Source organism: Nerophis lumbriciformis, linkage group LG13 (genome assembly GCF_033978685.3).
Source record: "Nerophis lumbriciformis linkage group LG13, RoL_Nlum_v2.1, whole genome shotgun sequence".
Classification (NCBI taxonomy): domain Eukaryota; kingdom Metazoa; phylum Chordata; class Actinopteri; order Syngnathiformes; family Syngnathidae; genus Nerophis; species Nerophis lumbriciformis.
The window spans coordinates 47,788,412-47,816,339 of NC_084560.2; the positions used below are offsets into that span (position 1 = coordinate 47,788,412).

The 27,928-nt window shown below is 40.7% G+C and overlaps 1 protein-coding gene across 11 annotated transcripts in view; it reads left to right on the plus strand.

Annotated features, from left to right (window-relative positions):
- Nucleotides 1–27,928, plus strand: part of LOC133613275 (cyclic AMP receptor 4) — a 250,254-nt gene that overhangs the window by 163,282 nt on the left and 59,044 nt on the right. The window lies entirely within an intron of this gene.

Consider the following 27,928-nt stretch of genomic DNA (forward strand, 5'->3'; position numbering starts at 1 on the left):
GCTCATTTAATATCCTTTACTTTTATCTTCTTTGTATATAATTTAGTTTTGCATGTCTCATGAGACATTATTTGTATGTAATGTGTAATCTGCATTTCAGAAAGTTGTTTGTGTACCATGTTGTTCCAGACCACAGCAAACATTACCCAGCTTGCAAAGATTGTAATAAATCCATTAGAAGAAGACAGCCTGCTGTTTCCTTTAACTTGGACACACACATCTTTATCTTTAACTTGGACACACACATACAGGTAAAAGCCAGTAAATTAGAATATTTTGAAAAACTTGATTTATTTCAGTAATTGCATTCAAAAGGTGTAACTTGTACATTATATTTATTCATTGCACACAGACTGATGCATTCAAATGTTTATTTCATTTAATTTTGATGATTTGAAGTGGCAACAAATGAAAATCCAAAATTCCGTGTGTCACAAAATTAGAATATTACTTAAGGCTAATACAAAAAAGGGATTTTTAGAAATGTTGGCCAACTGAAAAGTATGAAAATGAAAAATATGAGCATGTACAATACTCAATACTTGGTTGGAGCTCCTTTTGCCTCAATTACTGCGTTAATGCGGCGTGGCATGGAGTCGATGAGTTTCTGGCACTGCTCAGGTGTTTTGAGAGCCCAGGTTGCTCTGATAGTGGCCTTCAACTCTTCTGCGTTTTTGGGTCTGGCATTCTGCATCTTCCTTTTCACAATACCCCACAGATTTTCTATGGGGCTAAGGTCAGGGGAGTTGGCGGGCCAATTTAGAACAGAAATACCATGGTCCGTAAACCAGGCACGGGTAGATTTTGCGCTGTGTGCAGGCGCCAAGTCCTGTTGGAACTTGAAATCTCCATCTCCATAGAGCAGGTCAGCAGCAGGAAGCATGAAGTGCTCTAAAACTTGCTGGTAGACGGCTGCGTTGACCCTGGATCTCAGGAAACAGAGTGGACCGACACCAGCAGATGACATGGCACCCCAAACCATCACTGATGGTGGAAACTTTACACTAGACTTCAGGCAACGTGGATCCTGTGCCTCTCCTGTCTTCCTCCAGACTCTGGGACCTCGATTTCCAAAGGAAATGCAAAATTTGCATGGTTGGGTGATGGTTTGGGGTGCCATGTCATCTGCTGGTGTCGGTCCACTCTGTTTCCTGAGATCCAGGGTCAACACAGCCGTCTACCAGCAAGTTTTAGAGCACTTCATGCTTCCTGCTGCTGACCTGCTCTATGGAGATGGAGATTTCAAGTTCCAACAGGACTTGGCGCCTGCACACAGCGCAAAATCTACCCGGGCCTGGTTTACGGACCATGGTATTTCTGTTCTAAATTGGCCCGCCAACTCCCCTGACCTTAGCCCCATAGAAAATCTGTGGGGTATTGTGAAAAGGAAGATGCAGAATGCCAGACCCAAAAACGCAGAAGAGTTGAAGGCCACTATCAGAGCAACCTGGGCTCTCATAACACCTGAGCAGTGCCAGAAACTCATGGACTCCATGCCACGCCGCATTAACGCAGTAATTGAGGCAAAAGGAGCTCCAACCAAGTATTGAGTATTGTACATGCTCATATTTTTCATTTTCATACTTTTCAGTTGGCCAACATTTCTAAAAACCCCTTTTTTGTATTAGCCTTAAGTAATATTCTAATTTTGTGACACACGGAATTTTGGATTTTCATTTGTTGCCACTTCAAATCATCAAAATTAAATGAAATAAACATTTGAATGCATCAGTCTGTGTGCAATGAATAAATATAATGTACAAGTTACACCTTTTGAATGCAATTACTGAAATAAATCAAGTTTTTCAAAATATTCTAATTTACTGGCTTTTACCTGTATATACCTTTAACTTGGACACACACATCTATACCTTTAACTTGGACACACACATCTTTATCTTTGGCCATTAAAAGCCAGTCATTTCCAGGAGTTATCTCACCTTCTGAGTAGCCTCTGATTTACTAATGGTTGCTAATGTTGTTTGAATGTGTAGAATAAATATTAAATTTCAACATTTCTGTCAACGAAGATTAGCTTCAGCCTACGACACATAGTCATTTTGATAGTAGGCTATTATAGCTAATATAGACACTCACATCATGTGTTGACCAAATTTCGCCACACCTAGTGTGTGTGTGTGTGTGTGTGTGACAATCATTGGTACTTTAACTTAACTTAACTTTAACTTCATTATAAGACTTACGTATATGCGGCTTTCATTTTTTTGCGGCTCCAGACAGATTTGTTTTTTTTTGTATTTTTGGTCCAATATAGCTCTTTCAACGTTTTGGGTTGCCGACCCTTGCTTTAGGTTGTGAGCAAGATATGGCATTACTCGCCTCCCCGCCGGTAGTTGGCGAAGCAATGACCACAATGAAAGCCCGTAAGATCCGACCAAAACATCCGGTTTTACTCGCCAGCAGTAGCTTATAGCTTAAGATCAACACAACTTTGTTTTCCAACCATTGGAACAAAGAAAGTGAGTGTGAAGGACTCTCCTGGAAGAAGAAGAAAATGATAAAATCATAGTCATTGAATTAGAGAAAGAAATCATCCAAAAAAAAAACATGACAGAGCTTGTCGCTGACTTTTATGAAACAGTTTCAGCATATCACTGCTAGCCTCCACCATACTGAAGCACAATGTGTCTGTGAGCGATGGTACAATGATATTATGTAAACGGTGGACATTTATCCATGAAAATATGTAGAAGCTGCTGATGGTGTGTTTGACAGAGAATCAGCTTGAAGGAGATACTGTGGACGTTCCCTCTCTACAATGTAAAAGCTGTACATTATTATTACATTACTTCATAAAACTACTGTAGTTGTTTGTGGTATGTTCTTGTTTTTCATTGTTTTACCTCAAATGTCGTTTTTCTTTTTAAAAGTCATGTTACTTATTAAAATAGTGCCGTTTTTTTTAGTGGGGGATTACATTGATTTGACTTCATTTCAATGGGCAGCGCTGTTTTTCATACGACTTTTTCGAGGTATGAGCTGTGTCAGAGAAGCAAATAAACTCTGTATAATATTATCAATTGTTCATTGTCTGGTGGGATGCATTGTGGTCCTCCACAACCATGCATTTCAGCAGACTACACTCAATTATCTAGCAATTGAAGGACAAAAATGTCCCAAAATGCCAACTGGTTTCCTAGGTAATGACAATAATGGCATTCTAGCTGCAGTCCTTGTGTGTGTGTGTGTGTGTGTGTGTGTGTGTGTGTGTGTGTGTGTGTGTGTGTGTGTGTGTGTGTGTGTGTGTGTGTGTGTGTGTGTGTGTGTGTGTGCGTGTGCGTGCGTGCGCATGGACGCTTGATGTAGCGTGTCAGGTAGCGGTCGGTGTGTAACAGGAGCGCCCTGTAGCCATCCGTCTGCCCCCGTTGAGCGGCGGTAACGTTGGGCTATTCATCCCCATTTAGCGAGACGGAGCTGGCCTGCGGGGCTGAGTGAAAAAGCACGCACCTACCCGGCAGGGGAGTGGGAGTTTGGGTTGGGGGGGGTGGGCGTCCATGCCCAGTCTGGACACACACACACACACACACACACGAGGATGTGTGTGCAGAATAAGAATGAATAAATAGAAATAAAAACTTCTATAGTGCGCTTGAATGCATCCATGCTTATGTCAGACCATCATTTCTATACAGAAAATAACGTACCATATGCTCTATACATACATGTACATAAAGGCATCATGTATATGCTCTATACATACATGTACATAAAGGCATCATGTATATGCTCTATACATACATGTACATAAAGGCATCATGTATATGCTCTATACATACATGTACATAAAGGCATCATGTATATGCTCTATACATACATGTACATAAAGGCATCATGTATATGCTCTATACATACGTGTACATAAAGGCATTTAAGTGTAAAGGGAATATGCATGCAAAGACTACATAGCCTTGTGGACGTGTGCACCCTTTTTTTGTGTGAGATGCACACAAACGCGCACACACATACACACACACGCAGCCCGCTATAACACTCCCCCCTCCGCCCCCCCTCTACGCCACCACCACCGCCCCTCCCCACCGCGCTTTCAGGCACGTCTTTAAATATTCATCACTCTGGCTGCTCTGAGAGTGCCGTAAACGCTGCCTCACACTCCGGGGAATCGCTAAAGCCTACTCTATCATCTGCTCTACCTCTCTCTCTCTTTCTCTCTCTCTCTCTCTCTCATTTTGGCTGGCACACATATTGAAGCACGGACGTGCACAAGGCTAAACTGACGTGCACAAACAGTCCAAGGCCTGGCCCGTGGTGATGTAGGCTCAGGACGCCATGTAAAGATTCAGTGCAGACAATTATTGTCGTGTTCAGGGGAGCAGTTTGGGTTTCACGGTGGAATGTTGGCCACCCTTTGTCGCAGAACTCTGAGAAGTACCTTCAACCCAAATTTGAACCTGCGATATACTGACTTTTGAATTTCAAAATCTTTCCTCAGAGCCAAAAGCACCATTTAATCTAAATGTAACCAAACACCTACTGTCTTTGGGATAGAAAAGCTCTCACCTTCCAGCTAACCATTTGACTTTTAAAACCATTTGCGACTGAACTCTGCCTTGTTGTACCCTCAATCTGAATCTGAACCCAGACTTTACTCTCTTTTATATCAAAAATCCTTACCTTACGGCTAACCATCCCACTTCTGACACCACTTGTCACAGAATGTTAAGCATTAGTACCCTCATCTCCAATTTGAAACCGCCATGTTCCGCGTTTTGGATTAAAAAAACGTACCTTACAGCTAACCACCCCACCTTGTCACTGAATTGGGAAGAATAGTGCACTGAGTTTTAATTTGGAAACCAATACTGCATATAACCTTAGCTCATAGTTAAGGCCATCCCATTTCTGACCGCACAGAACTCTGAGGAGTAGTAACTTCAGTCCGAATTTGAACCAGGAAAGTGTGTGAACATCTGTTGTGATGGTCCCTCACGCTTATCCACCTCACTTCTGACAATAATAGTTTCAAAATCTGAGGAGTAGTATCAGTCCTGCTAGGCGCATACTTCATCCTAATTTTGATCCACATAGATAGATAGATAGATAGATAGATAGTAGAGATGCGAGGATAGGCAATTATTTCATCCGCAACCGCATCACAAAAGTCGTCAACCATCCGCCATCCACCCGAACTAACATTTAATCAAAACCGCATCCGCCCGCCATCCGCCACCCGCCCGTTGTTATATATCTAATATAGACGATGCAAGGCATTAGTGAGGTTATAAAGCTTTTGCCTGTTAAAGAAAGGAGACTGATCCAATGCAGCAGAGACATTCAATGCGTGCCACGCTGTCACGGCCCAGACGCACACCAGTGCGCAATCATCTGGGAGCCGCGCTGAGCGTACCTCCAAGCGCGCTCGCGCCACTCAAACTGCTGCAGGCAGCTGCGTTCTATCTTGTTTTAACATCCTGTGGCACTCTTCTGGGATCACGGCGGACGAAACTGCTCATGCTCAGGGTGTTTGTGGAGGTTCGGGGTTTTGCACAAATGTGATGCACCATGTTAGATGTCCCGGTTTTGTGACTGTCGTAGACATAAACAGCGTCGCAGCTCTTGCAAATCACGTAGCCAGCATTACTATCATCCTGATTTACAACCTCATAAAAACGAGTCCACGCTGAACTTTTCTGGCCTTTTTTTCCCCTGGTCTTTAGTATTCCCTTTTTTAGTTTGTCGCGTACCACGTTTGCTGCCGGCGTTGCCATCTCTTTTTTTTTTTCTTCTTCTTCTGTTGTGGCATATGCTGCAGGTGCCTGCTCGTTTTTCGTATGTGGGTAACAACATTTAACTATGTATATATATTTCCCAATTGGTTTAACTGCCACCCGCCTGAATCTATTTAAAATCTAATTTTTTTTAATTTCAACCGCCCGACCCGACCCGCGGATAAAATTGAATTTTTTTTTATTTCAACCGCCCGACCCGCGGATAATCCGCGGACTCCGCGGTTGTGTCCGCAAACCGCGCATCTCTAATAGATAGATAGATAGATAGATAGTACTTTATTGATTCCTTCAGGAGAGTTCCCTCAGGAAAATTAAAATATAAAAACATAGTCACCTTTGCCAAGAATCCAATGGCAGATACATAATCTCAGTATCCCAATTTCTGACATAATTTGTAGTACCCTCAATGTGGATTTGAACTTGTGTCTATTAAGCTGAAAAAATGTTGTAGAATGCCAGCAAGATTGTGAACACTTCTCTTATGGCAGGCCCTTAAACCATCCCTCCTCTGACACCGTTGAGCCAGGCTCTTGGCGTATATACTCTTATGTTGACCTCAAACTTGTAAGAATATTTGGTATACACAACAATAACTGTGTGCTTAATTGGAGTCCCAGCCAAAGCTAAAGCGTTATCCCTGTGTTGAGCTTGTAGCGTAACGTTGAACTTGCCCAAGTGGCTCACAGGCACTTGGGCAAATTGCACATTTGGCTGTAAGCACATTTAGGTGGTCAGTCACACAATGCTCAAGTTGTCCATGCGTGGTACATCGTCAATTCATATTCTTAAAGTGGAGATCCCCAAGTTTATTTTTCACATTGCAGGGTTTCAGTTGTATTTTTTTGGAGCTGTCAAATTTTATGAATTCCTTTAACGGCACAACTTTTTTACACGCAATTAACGTACATGCGTCCTGACTTCTATCTGACCCTTGAGACATTCTGTAGAGTGGGGAAATGTAATGGTGTCCAGTTACCCTTGAGCCACAAGCTGGAATATAGCGAGCGGAAATAGACAAAGAAAAGAGAAATCCAATGTCCAAAGCCTTGGCAAGTCCTTCTCCCGATAAGACAAGACTGTTTTATCTTCCATCACGGTGGGACCACGTCACTGCAGCGAATGCGGGCTGGCGCTCGCAGAGAGGAGCTTCACTTCAGTGTTTGAATGCAGTTTACTGCATTGATCATGTCAAATGTGCATTGTTACTGTAACTGCTTTAGTAAGATGAGGTGAAAGCTCAACAGAAAGGAAAGAGAGGCAGGAAGCGGACAGGCGACATGAAGCCTTTATTATTCTTTTTTTGCCACGTCGTCAAAACACTTCTTCACAAACCAATCACTTACTTCTGCCTTCACAATAAAAGCGCTAGGCGTAACAGCCGCTACAGTAACAAAATTAAAGATGTATTTCATTATCATGCTTTGATTGTCAAATATGTTTTAACATACTTGCCAACCCTCCCGAATTTTCCGGGAGACTCCCGAAATTCAGCGCCTCTCCCGAAAACCTCCCGGGACAAATATTCTCCCGAAAATCTCCCGATTTTCAGCCGGAGCTGGAAGCCACGCCCCCTCCAGCTCCATGCGGACCTGAGTGAGGACAGCCTTTTTTCATGACGGGAGGACAACAGGGTGACAAGAACTAAATCATCCAGACTAGAGATAAATTGTATTATTATGTTTATCTTACCTAAAAATAAATAGATATTTATTAATTAAAAAAAAAAAAAAAAAAACTAAATACATTTTTACTATATTTTGCTAAAACATCAAAATTAATTGTATTTTTATTTGTATTTTTTCCTGACTCCTTACTACATCCAGCCATAGAATTATACATTAAAATAAACATATTTGAAATAATTGATTTTAAATTATCATAATAATTCATTTAAAATGACCATATTTAATTATTAAAATAATTTCTTGTTTATCAACAACTTTAGCATTTTATTCATTACATTTTGAAACTTCCAAAGACATACACCTGGGGATAGGTTGATTGGCAACACTAAATTGGCCCTAGTGTGTGAATGTGAGTGTGAATGTTGTCTGTCTATCTGTGTTGGCCCTGCGATGAGGTGGCGACTTGTCCAGGGTGTACCCCGCCTTCCGCCCGATTGTAGCTGAGATAGGCTCCAGCGCCCCCCGCGACCCCAAAGGGAATAAGCGGTAGGAAATGGATGGATGGGATGGATTTTGAAACTCTCAGAAGCCAAGTTATGTTATATTCCTTAATATTTATTTATGCAAGTTTGAAGTATCAATTATCTAAACACAGTTTTGTTTGCATATTTTCAGGATGTAGATATCTATATATATATATATATATATATATATATATATATATGTATGAAATACTTGACTTGGCGAATTCTAGCTGTCAATATACTCCTCCCCTCTTAACCACGCCCTCAACCACGCCCCGCCCCACCCCGACCACGCCCCCACCTCCCGAAATCGGAGGTCTCAAGGTTGGCAAGTATGGTTTTAATGTAATCTGTGATACTTACATAAAGGTTAGTACATCAGTTGAGGAATATACAATAGAGCAGGGGTCCCCAAACTTTTTGACTCAAGGGCCGCATGGGGTTAAAAAAATTTGGCCGGGGGCCAGGCTGTATATATATATGTATATATATATATATATATATATATATATATATATATATATATATATATATGTATATATACATTGTCTTTATAATCCGTTTTGTGATTTAACATCAATTAACATTGATGTTCATCAACATTTAACATTGTCATGTTATCGATGGGAAAATGCATTTTTATACAATATGATTTGCCTGAGCGGCTAGGAGACACCAAGAGTAACAAGCGGTAGAAAATGGATTAGAAAGGAAAGATTTAAATAAAAATGAAAAAAAAAAAAAACAACTTTTTTTTTAACTTGGGACTTCCTGTGGGCCGGATTTTGGATGCTGGGGGCCCGGATCCGGCCCGCAGGCCGTAGTTTGGGGACCTCTGCTATAGAGAATAAGATTTTGTGGCAGATTAAAATAAAGTGTTCTGTATCTTCTTTTATAACATGCTGTGGTTGATAGTCCTCAATTACAGGATGTTTAGCAGGCTGAATATCACACATTATTATTAGAGACGGTTCAAACATTGTCATGCAGAGATATGTACAGAACATCGGAAGCATATATTCAGGTGGAAATATCACAGATTACATTACCAAACATATTTGACAATCAAACCATGATCGTAACAATCCACATTTTGTTCTATTAATGCGTGAAAGTGGTATCTATACATGGTGTAGCCCCTCTTCTGAATGCAGGTGCTCCTACAGCAGGAATCACATTTTGTATTCCTAAAAACTACAAAATCTGACAAGACACTAATGCACTGCAGGTAATTGTTTTATTGTCATTAAAAGAGTCTTCATGTCCATTTTGTGTTGAGCAATGTAAAGAAGCATCATGTTTAAAATGGTTCATTAAACAAACTAATTGTCCAACCAATTAAAAAAATAAAAATGATCTGTCTTGGGTACACTTATTAATGATAAAAAAGAATATCAATTAGAAATTAATCGCTATTAATTTTGAACAAAATGCAATTAATAGCGATTAAATATTTTAATTGTTTGACGGCACTCAGTTTTGTATGTCATGCCAACTCCAAATGTATCGTATTTCTATTGTAGATAACACTTTTTGACTGATTATAGCCCCGACATGTGTTCATTTGTTTAAAAAAATGCAGGCAAATACAACTTGTTGGCCTTCTTCTACTCTTTGGCAAAACAAATTGAACGGCGCCACATGGTCCCCTTGAGGATTTAACTAGAAAGAAAATCTCCTCTTTGACACCAAAAATAGAAGACCAAGAACATAATTGCCTGCTCAACAGGTCCTTCTTTGTCCCAAACAAGTTATCCCTTTCATCAGAGGTCCCATATTTGCAAAAAGACAAGTTTTATAGTGTCTCATGCTAGCTCTTTAGCACTCATCTTCATTATCAAAGGTCATGTTTTATATTGCTGAACATTCCAAACAAAAGCTCAGAATGGGACTGCAAGTTTTATTCAGCACACTTTGCTAGAATTACACCTGAAGAAGCACCAGTATTAATTAACAAAGCTCAAAATGGACACCGCAAGAACTTTTTCAGGAACTTTCACACTTAAATAAAGTTCCCCCTGTGTTTCCACCCAAAAATACCCGGGTAGATTTAGTTCTTCAAGAACCTTTGGGAGTTCCTCCGAGCTCGGTGGGACTTTTTGAAGTTGATTGGTTGAACGCTATTCTAAAGCCTTTTTTTTAAACACACGATTTAAATGTATAATTGAATTAAATATATATATTTGATTATTAACTAATAAATTATTATGAATTCATATTAAATATAATTAATGGATTTAAATACACGCATTGCTAAGTATGCGAGGACGACTTGTTTTCTTATTTCTTGTGTATTTCTGTTCCAACATTCATGACAAGGAAAAGAAAGAAGAACGAAAGGAACTTCCGACTCGTAGCAACTTTGGTAGGGCTTCTTTGTGCTGAAGAACGCTGATCAGTGGAACTATCTTGCACTATTTTTACTCAGCCGTAGTCTTCAAACTCTATCCATGTTGTGTATTATTTTTACAAACTTCATTTCAATACGCAAAGCTAGGAGAAGTGGTCGGACTGTCAGAGTAGTCGGAAACTGGACTCCAAACAATGACCTCAGCTGCTTACTCCTCTGAATTTGTTGGCTAAATGGGAAATAAAGCAAGCAGTATACTAGTAGAATAAAGGTAAATGGCATTAATTATCATCGGGGGCGGTACCTCTGGATTGGCAGACCGGGGTGGTGGTTCCTCTCTTTAAGAAGGGGAACCGGAGGGTGTGTTCTAACTATCGTGGGATCACACTCCTCAGCCTTCCCGGTAAGGTCTATTCAGGTGTACTGGAGAGGAGGCTACGCCGGATAGTCCAACCTCGGATTCAGGAGGAACAGTGTGGTTTTCGTCCTGGTCGTGGAACTGTGGACCAGCTCTATACTCTGGGCAGGGTCCTTGAGGGTGCATGGGAGTTTGCCCAACCAGTCTACATGTGTTTTGTGGACTTGGAGAAGGCATTCGACCGTGTCCCTCGGGAAGTCCTGTGGGTAGTGCTCGGAGAGTATGGGGTATCGGACTGTCTGATTGTGGCGGTCCGCTCCCTGTATGATCAGTGTCAGAGCTTGGTCCGCATTGCCGGCAGTAAGTCGGACACGTTTCCAGTGAGGGTTGGACTCCGCCAAGGCTGCCCTTTGTCACCCATTCTGTTCTGAACTTTTATGGACAGAATTTCTAGGCGCAGTCAAGGCGTTGAGGGGATCTGGTTTGGTGGCTGCAGGATTAGGTCTCTGCTTTTTGCAGATGATGTGGTCCTGATGGCTTCATCTGGCCAGGATCTTCAGCTCTCACTGGATCGGTCCGCAGCTGAGTGTGAAGCGACTGGGATGAGAATCAGCACCTCCAAGTCCGAGTCCATGGTTCTCGCCCGGAAAAGGGTGGAGTGCCATCTCCGGGTTGGGGAGGAGATCTTGCCCCAAGTGGAGGAGTTCAAGTACCTCGGAGTCTTGTTCACGAGTGAGGGAAGAGTGGATGGTGAGATCGACAGGCGGATCGGTGCGGCGTCTTCAGTAATGTGGACGCCGTATCGATCCGTTGTGGTGAAGAAGGAGCTGAGCCGGAAGGCAAAGCTCTCAATTTACCGGTCGATCTACGTTCCCATCCTCACCTATGGTCATGAGCTTTGGGTTATGACCGAAAGGACAAGATCACGGGTACAAGCGGCCCAAATGAGTTTCCTCCGCCGGGTGGCGGGGCTCTCCCTTAGAGATAGGGTGAGAAGCTCTGCCATCCGGGGGGAGCTCAAAGTAAAGCCGCTGCTCCTCCACATGGAGAGGAGCCAGATGAGGTGGTTCGGGCATCTGGTCAGGATGCCACCCGAACGCCTCCCTAGGGAGGTGTTTAGGGCACATCCGACCGGTAGGAGGCCACGGGGAAGACCCAGGACACGTTGGGAAGACTATGTCTCCCGGCTGGCCTGGGAACGCCTCGGGGTCCCACAGGAAGAGCTGGACAAAGTGGCTGGGGAGAGGGAAGTCTGGGCTTCCCTGCTTAGGCTGCTGCCCCCGCGACCCGACCTCGGATAAGCGGAAGAAGATGGATGGATGGATGGGCATTAATTATTACTTACTTACTTTATTACATGTTGTGAAAGTAGTCCGTTTGTGTTGTTATCAGCTTCAACCTGAGTAAACAGAATGCTAATGCTAACAAGCTAATGTTGTGTTGTCGGCGTGAGATAAACTCTGACATTTATTATTAATACAATGTTATTTACAGCTGAAATGGACCTGACGCTCATGAATTCATCATTTACTGAGAGGATGACTTTCTGACTCTCGGACATTGCGGACAAAAGCCTGACTTTTTATGAACACTTATTATATCGTTTTGTATATGATTGATTTGTATTTCAATGACTTACTTTTTGGTCAAAAACTGTGACCTAATATGTTGTGTTTATTTACATGGCATCAGTGTAGAATATACTAAACCACTCATCATCAGCCTGATTTGAATTAACTACTCTTAACTGGCAAATGTGCTTGAAACACAAGCCACACACTTCTACAGGAACCTATAGTTCCAGGAACTAGAGGTACCAGGAACCGGGGAAAGGGCCCAATGTGCCGATTATGTCCCAATTATTCAAACGTCACAGCAGAAATCAAGATTCAAGTGTTTTTCTAAATCTTCTGTTAGCTTTCATTTCCTGCTGTTGATGGCGGATGAGACAATTGTCCATTGATCAAGTGTTACAAGTAACAGACAAACAGGTCCTGTTCAAAAGAAGTACAATGTACAGTGAGAGCCTATCAAGTGTGCTTTTGACAGTTTTGTCCTCAGAAATGTTGCATTTTTTTTCAGGACTGTAAATATCTTTTAACGCTGGTGGTGTTTTGAGGGAGTCACACGGCCAGCTCGCCTTCGAGTCAATAGTTGACATGCGTTGCATAAGAAAAGTCCCTTTCATTCCCAGAGGTCAGCTTGTCTCTTAAAAGCAGCACAAGGGCCTTGTTTTGGCACTTTGAACCGTGTGATTGGTCGAGAGTAAAAGAGAGAGAAAAAAGCGAAGAGAAGAGGAAGTGCAGTCAGGGTCAGGATGACTGTGTTGACTCTCAGGAAGGAGCCTCTCATGCAGCAAGCAGCCTCTCATTGGCGGCGGATGTTGGACGCCACAAATACATTGAGGTGTTTCCAGCTCGTCACAGTGGAACAACAAATACTATTTCTACCATTCCGTTACCGCAATGTCACACATCAAGTGACAACTTTGTCCAAAACATTGTGTCTTATTACCAGGAGGTCATGTCATGTACAAACCCCGTTTCCATATGAGTTGGGAAATTGTGTTAGATGTAAATATAAACAGAATACAATGATTTGCAAATCCTTTTCAAGCCATATTCAGTTGAATATGCTACAAAGACAACATATTTGATGTTCAAACTCATAAACTTTGTTTTGTTTTTTGCAAATAATCATTAACTTAGAATTTCATGGCTGCAACACGTGCCAAAGTAGTTGGGAAAGGGCATGTTCACCACTGTGTTACATGGCCTTTCCTTTTAACAACACTCAGTAAACGTTTGGGAACTGAGGAGACACATTTTTGAAGCTTCTCAGGTGGAATTCTTTCCCATTCTTGCTTGATGTACAGCTTAAGTTGTTCAACAGTCCGGGGGTCTCCGTTGTGCTATTTTAGGCTTCATAATGCACCACACATTTTTGATGGGAGACAGGTCTGGACTGCAGGCGGGCCAGTCTAGTACCCGCACTCTTACTATGAAGCCACGTTGATGTAACACGTGGCTTGGCATTGTCTTGCTGAAATAAGCAGGGGCGTCCATGGTAACGTTGCTCCAAAACCTGTATGTACCTTTCAGCATTAATGGTGCCTTCACAGATGTGTAAGTTACCCATGTCTTGGGCACTAATACACCCCCATACCATCACACATGCTGCCTTTTACACTTTGCGCCTATAACAATCCGGATGGTTCTTTTCCTCTTTGGTCCGGAGGACACGACGTCCACAGTTTCCAAAAACAATTTGAAATGTGGACTCGTCAGACCACAGAACACTTTTCCACTTTGTATCAGTCCATCTTAGATGAGCTCAGGCCCAGCGAAGCCGACGGCGTTTCTGGGTGTTGTTGATAAACGGTTTTCGCCTTGCATGGGAGAGTTTTAACTTGCACTTACAGATGTAGCGACCAACTGTAGTTACTGACAGTGGGTTTCTGAAGTGTTCCTGAGCCCATGTGGTGATATCCTTTACACACTGATGTCGCTTGTTGATGCAGTACAGCCTGAGGGATGGAAGGTCACGGGCTTAGCTGCTTACGTGCAGTGATTTCTCCAGATTCTCTGAACCCTTTGATGATATTACGGAGCGTAGATGTTGAAATCCCTAAATTCCTTGCAATAGCTGTTTGAGAAAGGTTTTTCTTAAACTGTTCAACAATTTGCTCACGCATTTGTTGACAAAGTGGTGACCCTCGCCCCATCCTTGTTTGTGAATGACTGAGCATTTCATGGAATCTACTTTTATACCCAATCATGGCACCCACCTGTTCCCAATTAGCCTGCACACCTGTGGGATGTTCCAAATAAGTGTTTGATGAGCATTCCTCAACTTTATCAGTATTTATTGCCACCTTTCCCAACTTCTTTGTCACGTGTTGCTGCCATCAAATTCTAAAGTTAATGATTATTTGCAAAAAAAAATTAAGTTTATGAGTTTGAACATCAAATATGTTGTCTTTGTAGCATATTCAACTGAATATGGCTTGAAAAGGATTTGCAAATCATTGTATTCCGTTTATATTTACATCTTACACAATTTCCCAACTCATATGGAAACGGGGTTTGTAATACCCTTTTTTTTTTTACCTGTTGTTACCTGTTTTCGTGTGTTTGAGATCTGCCTAACTCCTGAAAATGTCAAATCAAACCATGGAGTCATGGTGGAGATTTTTATAAAACAATATTTCCTTCCTTCATGCTTTCTCCCAACGAGCCATTTGGAATTTGCCCCATTTGTGTCGTTGTTTTGGTGACGTCAGAGGAACTATTTCCATATCCATATATGGTCAAGTTTAGAAGAGAGCCATCGTAGTCAATAACCTCCTTCTTTTTCTCTATCCTCATGTTATGGGGCAGACTGGCTCGTACATGCACATGCAACTTCTGCTGTTGCAATTTGTAATTGAAAACAGCGCATAGTTCTACCTTTTATCTGTCAGTGAGCTCGCTATGGAAGCTCGCAGTCCAAGTGGACAAACGAAAATAAGTCAGCTCACAAAATGGCAGAAAGCGGCTTAAAGATGGTCTGTAAAATGGTAATTGGTCTCTGTTTATGTAGCGCTTTGACTATACCTGCATGATACCCAAAGTACTTTACATTATGTGTAGGCCTGGGCTGATATTCAATAAGTCAATTAAGGGACGATAAATGAAAATGAAAATAGGTATGTTTTCCAGCGTGGATAAATCACCATTCATGAGCATTTACGCTTTTCCTCGCTTTTAGCTGCTACGCGCTTTTGTACTATAGCGGAATGAAAAAAGGGGGTGAATGATGTTGTCCTCATGAAAGTGTCTTTGACTGTTAGTGGCCGGCTAGCATCACACTAGTTAGCATGTAGCAGCTAACATGGACAAAATCATGACAAAAAATAATAGAAATGAAAATGACACAATATGTTACTGCACATGTCAGCAGCTAAATTAGGAACCTTTGTTTGTTTACTTACTAATAAAAGACAAGTTGTCTTGTATGTTCACTATTTTATTTAATAAGAAACTTGCAAAAAGAAACGTTAAATGTACTGTAAGATTTTTTGTTAAAATAAAGCCAATATTGCAATTTTTTGTGATCCCCTTTATTTAGAAAAGTACCGAAAAGTATCAAAATAATTTTGGTACCGGTACCAAAATATTGGTATGGGGAGAACACTACTTCATTGTGCTTCACACATGACCTGTTAGTACATCTGTTTCAACTCTTTATATTGTTATGTTGCACTTTTGTTTAAGAAAGTCCTCATTTGATTGCCAGTTAAGTAATGTACAACTCTACCTCTGCCTACATCTTCAAGATTGAAGTGCAACTTTGTTTGTCAATACTTTATTTAGCTATTTTATTTATTGTTATGTATAGTTGAGACCAGTGACGTGTGGTGAGGTTGATGGCTGGTGAGGCACTGACTTCATCACAGTCAGATTTACAAACATATGAACCCTAAAGAGTATCTTATTCACCATTTGATTGGCAGCAGTTAACGGGTTATGTTTAAAAGCTCATACCAGCATTCTTCCCTGCTTGGCACTCAGCATCAAGGCTTGGAATTGGGGGTTAAATCACCAAAAATTATTCCTGGGCGCGGCACCGCTGCTGCCCACTGCTCCCCTCACCTCCCAGGGGGTGATCAAGGGGATGGGTCAAATGCAGAGGACAAATTTCATTACACCTAGTGTGTGTGTGACAATCATTGCTACTTTAACTTAACTTTACACATACAAACTGTAGCACACAAAAAAGCACATTTAATTAAAAAAAACGTTATTATGGTCTTACCTTTACTTATAAAATAAGTCCATGAGCCGCTGTTGTGCTGGATTAATGCACCCCTTGACGGGAGTGTTATATCAACTAAAGCCCTCACTTCAACTTTCCACGTGCAAGATTGAATCTATTTAAAAAAGTGTAACCGAGGGTTTATAAATGTGGCCTATACTGTATGAAACTACAAAATAACAAACACGGAGGCTCCAGTTTACACGAGGACCACTTTATTTACCTTCTTTCAAAAACCTCCGCTCCACTCCAACGTGTCATCACTTCCGCTCTTAGCGCCTTCAAAATAAGAGCTCAAGGCTTATACTGTGAAGTGAAGTGAAGTGAATTATATTTATATAGCACTTTTCTCTAGTGACTCAAAGCGCTTTACATAGTGAAACCCAATATCTAAGTTACATTTAAACCACTGTATAACAGCGCATAACAGGAACTTAACATCACAAAGAGGAAAGCCCATAAAAAATAGGTTACAAAAGTTATTTAATAAGAAGCCAAAAAGTGCAAAAACAATAATGTTCGTGTTGGAGGAGTTGTGAATTAGGTACACCTGCTGTCTGCAGGTGTACCTAATGTTGTGGCCCTGCAGTCATTCACAACTCCTCCAACACCAACATTATTGTTTTTGCACTTTTTGGCTTCTTATGAAATAACTTTTTTAAATAGATTCAATCTTGCACGTGGAAAGTTTAAGTGTGGGCTTTAGTTGATATAACACTCCCGTCAGGGGTTGCCGTGCATTCTACGGCGGGGGTGCAGGAGGCGGGATTACTGGAGCCTCAGCCAGTGCGTCTTTTGCAGCCGTTTTATGATCGCTCAGCACAAGAAATACGTTACACACATACAGTTGTTGACAAAATACACTGTACATTATATACCTCAGCTAACTAAACTATGTAAATGTATAATATAATTCATATAGCAATACGGTCTCACTGCACAGCAGGCCAGCAGTTAGCCAAGTCCGCAATCCATGTTGAGGCACTGAGTGACGTGCCTCAACTGGCTGCTGTTCACCGCACCGTCTCTTCTCAGTATTTGAACGGCAAATGTGAAAATTCAGCGATTTTAAATAAAAATAATCTAAAACGGGTGAAGTTAAATGGAAAATAACTTTATAGTATAATCACTGGATACATATAACAATTTAATTAAAAAAAATTCTTTTTACATTTTTTTTCTTTCCATGATGGCAGGTGAGGCCCCGCCTCACCTGCCTCTAGTGACTGCACGTCACTGGTTGAGACCCCTTTCCCTCTTTAAGATATTTTAATAATTCATGAATAATTAATTAATGTCATTAAATGAGTGAAAATGTTGCTAACAGACAAATTATATCGTGTTATTATATTTGTTTTATTTAACTTGGAGATTTAAACATTTTCATTTCAATTACGTTAAAATACATGAGAAACACAAGTTTATAGCATTTGAAAGGATATACATGCATTCATTTGGTCTCACAAAAATAATGGCAATATCGTTTATCAGCAATAATTTGTAGGTCAATATATGCTCAAGCAACATTTGTTATCGGCCCAGGCCTAATTACACGTCATATTCACACACTTATTTACACACTATCTGCGTTTCCATTGCAGTTTTTCACAAAATAAAAGCCATATTTCAAAAATTTCGATGAAGTACATTTGCAATTTGTAGGTGTGTCCATTAAAAGGTGTTTTGCGTCATGACCCATAATTCTCGTAAAATCTCATCCCTCGACACTCCACTTTGAGGAAGATATCGCAGCCACTGCTCCGTGATGTCAAAAGAAGACCAAGGCAGCGGGTGGTGGCTCAAAGGCAACTTCCTTCCAGCCCCTTGACACTTGTCCAGGCATGTGGGTGTCTCCAAGCCTGACACTTGTCCAGACATGTGGGTGTCTCCAAGCCTGTTGGTCAGCCTCTATTGCGGGGAAGGAACATGCAGGACGGCCCGGTGCGGTGAGGCCAAAACCACCTCGCTGGTTGTCCTGCATGGGCACCCTGACAGTTGGGTGTTTAGGTGCCCTCTAAATGCCAAAAAAGTGTTTCCATCGTGTTTTTGCAAAAAACTTCAATATCAAAACATCTCAAAAACCACCTAATGAGAGAGGTTTTTCGAAATATGGGAGTTTCCATTACCAGTTTTTATTGCGATGTTTAGGTTCAGCGCATTTCTAAATGTAATGTGCCCACTCAAATATTAACCCTGAATAAGTCATCTTACTCTTCATTTTAGTAGTATTCAATAATCAGAGGTGGGTAGTAACGTGCTACATTTACTCCGTTACATCTACTTGAGTAACTTTTGGGATAAATTGTACTTCTAAGAGTAGTTTTAATGCAACATACTTTTACTTTTACTTGAGTATATTTATAGAGAAGAAACGCTACTTTTATCTCCGCTACTTTTATCTACATTCAGCTCGCTACTCGCTACTAATTTTTATCGATCTGTTAATGCACGCTTTGTTTGTTTTGGTCTGTCAGACAGACCTTCATAGTGCCTGCGTTTCAACAAATACAGTCACTGGTGACGTTCACTCCGTTCCACCAATCAGATGCAGTCACTGGTGACGTTGGACCAATCAAACAGAGCCAGGTGGTCACATGACCTGACTTAAACAAGTTGAAAAACTTATTGGGGTGTTACCATTTAGTGGTCAATTGTACGGAATATGTATTGTACTGTGCAATCTACTAATAAAAGTTCCAATCAATCAATCAAAAGTGTGAAGGAAAAAAGACCATTTTTTATTTCAACCGTACACCCCGTCAAAACCCTAAAGACTGACTGCACAGTTCCTGTCTTCACAATAAAAGTGCCGCTCCATCGCGCTTGCGCTTTCAAAATAAGAGTCTCCGAAAGCCTGCGCAAACAAGCTAGCAAGCTACGGAGTTTGCCGCCAATGTATTTCTTGTAAAGTGTATAAAAACGAATATGGAAGCTGGACATATAAGATGCCAAAAACCAACCACTTTCATGTGGTATTAGACAGAAAGGAGGAACTTTTTTTCTCCTCCATTTGAAAACGTGGACGTTATCATCACTACTGTCTGATTACAATCAATGCAAGTCATCAGAATCAGGTAATACACCAACTTATATTCTTGTCTTCATGAAAGAAGCGAATCTATATGTTAAACATGCATGTATATTCATTAAAACACCTTTAACATGTAAACAAAAACGGCAAAAAAAAATAAATATAAATTATATACTGTATATATCAATGTATGTATATATATATATGTGTGTGTGTGTGTATATATATATATATATGTATATATGTGTGTGTGTGTATATATATATATATATATATATATATATATATATATATATATATATATATATATATATATGATATGTGTGTATGTTACTCATCAGTTACTCAGTACTTGAGTAGTTTTTTTACAACATACTTTTTACTTTTACTCAAGTAAATATTTGGGTGACTACTCCTTACTTTTACTTGAGTAATAAATCTCTAAAGTAACAGTACTCTTACTTGAGTACAATTTCTGGCTACTCTACCCACCTCTGTCAATAATCATATCTACCTTACCGTATTATTCGGACTATAAGTCGCAGTTTTTTTCATAGTTTGGCCGGGGGTGCGACTTATACTCCGGAGCGACTTATGTGTGAAATGATGAACACATTATAATATTATTGATCTCATTCACGTAAGAGACTAGACGTATAAGATTTCATGGGATTTAGCGATTAGGAGTGACAGATTGTATAGCATGTTCTATATGTTATAGTTATTTGAATGACTCTTACCATAATATGTTACGTTAACATACCAGTTGGTTATTTATGCCTCATATAACGTACACTTATTCAGCCTGTTGTTCACTATTCTTTATTTATTTTAAATTGCCTTTCAAATGTCTATTCTTGCTGTTGGCTTTTATCAAATACATTTCCCCCAAAAGTGCAACATATATATGTTTTTTTCCTTCTTTATTGTGCATTTTCAGCCGGTGCGACGTCTACTCCAAAGCGACGTATAATCCGAAAAATACGTTACTTTCCGTTTAACTGGATAAACCTTGTCAAATGATATGAAACGTAAAGATTATTATCAAAGCTTAGGTCAAGATGATTACATAAATAAATACTAATCAAATATACAGCAAAAGAAGGTACTCATAAAAACGGATGAAAAATACATTCAATTACACAGTGCTAAAATATGTTTCTTAAACTGTCAAAAAAATAAATAAAGTGCAAATGAAAAAACATTTTTACCACTTTAATTTTTGTGCTTAAGAAATGTTTCTATGATTAGCTGCAAACTTCTTCTGTTTGTTTGATATTGTCATTACTGCCATAAGTGGTGGAAAAGTGTATTACAACTGAGTTCTGCAGCGGCCCATATGGGCCACAGCTGAGAAGCACATCTTTTTAGCCCTATGGTTAAGAAACACTGATGTAGACCACAAGGAAGTGTTTTAAATGTAGAAAAAAATTATAATATGTCTTCTTTAAGTGACACATTTTGCCTTTATTACATCAGCGGATATCTCCTTTTTATGGTAGAAGTTTATCCGAAGACTTCTGCACAAGTCCGGGTTGAGGGTTGTAGTCCAAAAATGTTCCTTCTTTTTCTCTATCCTCATGTTGTGGGAGAATTTTGACGTGCTGAAGCCCTAAATAGGAGCGCCCATGCTAGGCACATTTTGAAAGGACATTCAGAAAGCAGCTTGATGATAGTCTTTAAAACAAAATCTATGCAAACTTTTGACCAAAGACACATTGTTACATGTTATGTAGACCACAAGGAAGGGTTTAAATGTAGAAAAAAACATAATGCGTTTTTTGTTTTCCTCCCATTATCTTTCCAAAAGTTGAAAAAAAAATGTTTTCCTTGTACACTATTTGCAAACTCAATAAATCAAAACAACATTTTGTGATCATTGGTGTCAGAAGTGGGATGGTTAGTCTTGAGGCCATCTCTAAATGCACAATGTGATGAAGCAACCTGCTTTGCCTTCCAGACACTGACAAACCTGAAGTAGATAAATCCACAGTCTGGTATGCGATAATTAGCGCAAGAAGTGAGATGGTTAGTTCAAGTTAAGTTCAAGTACCACTGATAGTCTCACACACACACACTAGGTGTGGTGAAATTACCCTCTGCATTTGACCCATCCCCTTGATCACCCCCTGGGAGGTGAGGGGAGCATTTTGGTGATTTAACCCCCAATTCCAAGCCTTGATGCTGAGTGCCAAGCAGGGAGGTAATGGCTCCCATTTTTATAGTCTTTGGTATGACTTGCCCGGGGTTTGAACTCACAACCTACCCATCTCAGGGCAGACACTCTAACCACTAGGCCACTGAGCAGGTGTATATTGTAGTGTCCTGGAAGAGTTAGTGCTGCAAGGGGTTCTGGGTATTTGTTCTGTTGTGTTTATGTTGTGTTACGGTGCGGATGTTCTCCCGAAATGTGTTTGTCATTCTTGTTTGGTGTGGGTTCACAGTGTGGCGCATATTTGTAACAGTGTTAAACTTGTTTATACAGCCACCCTCACTGTGACCTGTATGGCTGTTGACCAAGTATGCATGGCATTCACTTGTGTGTTTGAAAAGCCGTAGATATTATGTGACTGGGCCGGCACGCAAAGGCAGTACCTTTAAGGTTTATTGGCGCTCTGTACTTCTCCCTATGTCCGTGTACACAGCGGCCTTTTAAAAAGTCATACATTTTGATACCGATCATTTCCGATATCACATTTTAAAGCATTTATCGGCCGATTATCGGCAGTCTGATATTATCGGACATCTCTATGAGGAAGTATTGTAAGTCAATACTTACGTAGCACTGATTAGTTTTTTTTGGTTTCACAAGTTTTGCTTTGAAGCTACATGGAAATTGGTGTCAGAAGTGGGATGCCTAAAAAAATAGGCCAACTTCTTGATTCAAACGGGCTGCAATCAAGGCAAATGTGAAGGAGGGCAAGCGATGACTGAGCGACGGTTAGACTGGCAGGACAGGATGTAGGATGGGATGCAGGCTGGGCGCGGATACGGAATGAAACGACTGATACGACCGATGAAGCGCTCGTGGAGTAAGCGGCCTCACGGTCGCGCCCATTTCATTTCCTTGGCACCATTAAAAGGTGGTATTCGTTGAGCGCCGTCGGCTGCAGGCGCTTGCCGTGTCGTCCTTGTTGTCCTGACACCTGCCAGGCCGACTGTGAGGCTTGCTTGGCTGCGTCCGCGCACACACACACACACACACACACACACACACATTAGCCCAGCCAGGCATTGCCCGCAGACACACTTCCCGCCCTCCCTCATTCATCTTTCATTAGCGCGGCGCTCACGGGAGAAGCAGCACACACACACACACACACACACACACACACGCACACACACGCACACACACACGATCTAACCGCCTCCCCTCCATACCCATCTATCGCATTGCGCCCGTAATCTCCCCGGTTTGTCTCGCTCGTGTCTCGCTATCTGTCTTTCTTGATATCTCGCCTCCTCCGTCCTCCCTTGCCACCTCGACCTTCCCTTTCACCCCCCCCCCCTCACCCCCACCCCCCCCACCCTCCTCTCCAAGGGCTCTCCTTCTCCTTTTCGCTGCCTCGCTCTTTCACATTCTCACCTCTTTACTGTGTTCTTCCTCTACACCCCCCCCCCCCCTCCTCCTTCCTGTTTCTCTGACACTCGTCTTCCACAACCCCCCGCCTCCGTCTCTCTCTCTCTCTCTCTCTCGCTCGCTCGCCCGCTCTTTCTTCCTTTCATTTCGCTCTCCCTCGATGGAGGGGAAAGGCTCTTTGCCTCTAATTGCGGCTGTTCCGTTGCCATGGTGCATGTTGCTCGGTGCCGCGCTCATTCATGTGCGTGAGTGTGTGTGTGTGTGTGTGTGTGCATGTGTGTGTGTTAGAGAGAGAGAGAGGGAGTGTGTGTGTGTTAGAGGGAGTGTGTGTGCGTGCATGTGTGTGGCAGGCAGATGATTGCTTGCTGCCAGCTCTCGTTTCCCGGACGCCGATCGCGTTTCTTTGCGGCAGCAGGAGGGGGGGAAAAAATGAGATGCCAGAAATAGCCCCCCTCGCACACACACACACACACACACACACACACACGCTAGCTCGCTTAGAGATGCGCGCACACACAAAATGCACATTCACCGCTTTTCCTCTCCACCTGACATCCTCGACGCATGTGACCTCGCACGCACAGACCTTTTCAGTGTGTGTGTGTGTGTGTGTGTGTGTGTGTGTGTGTGTGTGTGTGTGTCCTGCAGCGCCAAAGAGGTTGTGCGGGGACTTTGTGATGTATTTCACCTTTAATGGGAAGTGAAATGAACGTGAGCAGCAGCTGCTCTGCTCCTCTACAGCGGTTAGGCGGCCTGCAACACAATTTAGTGAGACCTTTAAGTCTCCACGCTTTCGCCCCTTAACGTCGTTTCATGGCATTGTGAGACCTCTCCTTTTCCCAACCTGTTGCCATGCCAACCCTCTGGGAAGGAGATCACTTTCCCTCTTCTCAACTTTTTCCAGTGTTTGTATATATGTACACATCAATATATGTGTATATATATATATATATATGTGTTTTTTTGTGGGGACAGATTAATAAAAAATAAACCTTCCAACCTTCTGCTGCAAAAGAGGATAAGAGAGGATTATGAGCAGATTTGAGAACAAATCTACATAATCATCTTCCGGGCTGCGCACCTGCACTTCTGTCTTGAGGTTTGACAAAGGAGAAAAAAACCACCTCAGCTGTTCTTCACGGAGTGTGACAGAGGAATATATTGCTAACCTATAGAAAATAATGGTTAAGAACTGTGGTGCTTATCATTAGTAACTGATGAGGAGTGATCTACAGTCACAGAAACCTAATTTAGCAATGATGCTGATATCTGTATCGCGATATAAGTGCTTGATATCGATCATTACTGATGTTTTTATGACGTAAATCCAAAAAACGGCCATACTTTCGAAATGACTTCCTCTTTTATCGACAATTTCTCAGCTCTCTGCAGAATTCATTTTTACTTTCTCTTTTCACTCCATGCAAAGAATCAACTGCGAGACAACAAGATGACGCAACCAAACGTGATAGTTGATACTGTTACCTGATTGGCTGATCAGTCATCACTTCCTGCGTTGCTCGGTTACCAGAGAGCGAGTGCCTTTGTTCATGCAACCAACCTTGCTTTGCATCTTCAGATAAATTATTAAAATAAATGGTCAAACGTTTTATCGAGCGTATGTTTTATTTATATAATTTAGGTGTCTATTGCGATATACACTATATTGCCAAAAGTATTTGTCCAGCCATCCAAATGATGAGAATCAGGTGTCCTAATCACTAATCACAGGTGTATCAAATCAAGCACTTAGGCATGGAGACTGTTTCTACAAACATTTGTGAAAGAATGGGCCGCTTTCAGTGATTTCCAGCGTGGAACTGTCATAGGATGCCACCTGTGCAACAAATCCAGTCGTGAAATTTCCTCCCCCCTAAATATTCCAAAGTCAACTGTCAGCTTTATTATAAGAAAAGGGAAGAGTTTGGGAACAACAGCAACTCAGCCACCAAGTGGTAGGCCAGGTAAACTGACAGAGAGGTCAGCATAGTGCAAAGTCTTTCTGCACAGTCACTTGCTACAGAGCTCCAAACTTCATGTCACCTTCCAATTAGCCCACGTACAGTACGCAGAGAGCTTCATGGAATGGGTTTCCATGGCCGAGCAGCTGCATCTAAGCCATACATCACCAATGCAAAGCGTGGGAGGCAGTGGTGTAAAGGACGTCACCACTGAACTCTAGAGCAGTGGAGACGCCTTCTCTGGACTGATGAATCACACTTTTCCATCTGATGGACCAGTCTGGGTTTGGAGGTTGCCAGGAGAATGCTACATTTCGGACTGCATTGTGCCGAGTGTGAAATTTGGTGGAGGAGGAATTATGGTGTGGGGTTGTTTTTCCGGAGTTGGGCTTGGCCCCTTAGTTCCAGTGAAAGGAACTTTGAATGCTCCAGGATACCAAAACATTTTAGACAATTCCATGCTCCCAACCTTGTGGGAACAGTTTGGAGTGGGCCCCTTCCTCTTCCAACATGACTGTGCACCAGTGCACAAAGCAAGGTCCATAAAGACATGGATGACAGAGTCTGCTGTGGATGAACTTGACTGGCCTGCACAGAGTCCTGACCTGAACGCGATAGAACACCTTTGAGATGAATTAGAACAGAGACTGAGAGCCAGGCCTTCTCCACCAACATCAGTGTGTGACCTCTTTTGGAAGAATGGTGGAAAATTCCTATAAACACACTCTGCAACCTTGTGGACAGCCTTCCCAGAAGAGTTGAAGCTGTAATAGCTGCAAAAGGTCATATTGAAGCCTATGGGTTAGGAATGGGATGGCACTTCAACTTCATATGTGAGTCAAGGCAGGTGGCCAAATACTTTTGGCAATATAGTGTATATTTATATGGTTTTATCGCCCAGTCCTAAGAAGTATTAATCAATAAAACACTTTTGAGATTATTGTGATCAGTTTTAGCTCGTTGGGGCTGTTCCCTTTTGTTTTTGTAAAATGAATCCCTCCAATAATGGTTTCATGTGAGTCTTGTTTGTGTCAACTCAGTTTTTGTGTAAGCCAAGTGTGTTTTAAATGAAAATATTTACTTTGCAAAAATGATAATACAATGACAGTGCCTAAGAGGTGCTAATGTTTATCCCTGCCAACTTTACGCCAATAATTCTCCAACAGTGGGCCGGACGCCCCTGAGAACTTCCAGTATTAGCGTCTTTATTAAGGCTTGAACCATACACAAACCTCCAGCTAGGTGGCAACAGTGCTCAAAATGATCAACAAAGTATACATAGCCCTGGGATTTATTGTAAATACAGTCGGTTACCAGGATATACAGCAGGGGTCCTCAAACTATGGCCTGCGGGCCAGATACGGTTTACCAGTGTCCAAAATTCCAAAAAATATTTTTAAAAAAAATATATAATTATTTATTTACTTTTATTATTATTATTTTAATCTGTCCTTTTTTGCCCATCCATCAATCCATCTTCTACCGCTTGTTACTGGGTAAAAAAAATAAAAATTTTCAAATTATTATTCTTTTACTCTGTCATTTTTCACCCATCCATCAATCCATTTTCTATCGCTTGTTACTGGATATTAAAAAAAAAACATTTAAACTATAATTTTTTTTTAATCTGTCCTTTTTCGCCCATCCATCAATCCATTTTCTACCGCTTGTTACTGAGTAGAAAAAAAAAAAAATATATATATATATACTGTCAAAGTGCTTTGAGTACCTTGAAGGTAGAAAAGCGCTATACAAGTATAACCCATTTATATATATATATATATATATATATATATATATATATTTTTATTTTTTTTTTATTTTTTTTTAATCATTATTTTTATTTTTTAATCTGTCCTTTTTCACCCATCCATCAATCCATTTTCTACCGCTTGTTACGGAGTAGAAAAAAAAAACATTTAAACTATAATTTTTTTAAATCTGTCCTTTTTTGCCCATCCATCAATCCATTTTCTACCGCTTGTTACTGAGTAGAAAAAAAAAAATATATATATATATATACTGTCAAAGTGCTTTGAGTACCTTGAAGGTAGAAAAGCGCTATACAAGTATAACCCATTTATATATATATATATATATATATATATATATATATATATATATATATATATATATATATGTTTTTTTTTTGTTTTTTTTTAATCATTATTTTTATTTTTTAATCTGTCCTTTTTCACCCATCCATCAATCCATTTTCTACCGCTTGTTACTGAGTAGAAAAAATATATATATATATGTATACTGTCAAAGTGCTTTGAGTACCTTGAAGGTAGAAAAGCGCTATACAAGTATAACCCATTTATATATATATATACCGTATATATATATATATATATATATATATATATATATATATATATATATATATATATATATATATATATATATATATATATATATATATTTTTTTTTTTTTTTTTTTTTAATTTTTTTTTTTTTTTTTTAATCTGTCCTTTTTCACCCATCCATCAACCCATTTTCTCCTGCTTGTTACTGGGTGAAAAAAATATATAAGAAAGTGAGTGAGAAGAAGAAGTACCACAGTTTGAGAATCACTGGTTTACATGGTTTATTTTTAGTAAAGTGCAACAATGCAGACTCGTTCAACAGTTTGGACTGTGTGAATGATTTTATTTTTAGGAAATGAAGAAAAAGTTTGAGATAGTTCCTGCCGTCTCTGCTGAACAATGGCGTTGCGCTTCTTTTATCTTTGACCTTTTACGAATTTCACCAGCAGGGTTAAGTATTTCCAAACGGAAGACTTTTAACGACAAAAATGTGTTTTTCAAATTCTGACTTCTCCTTGGCACGATCCATGACTCCTTATGCACTATTTGTGTAGATAGGTGGCGATATTGCAAGGCCGTTCCACTTCCTGTTTCTTCACTTATTCTGCTGGTGATACATTTAACCA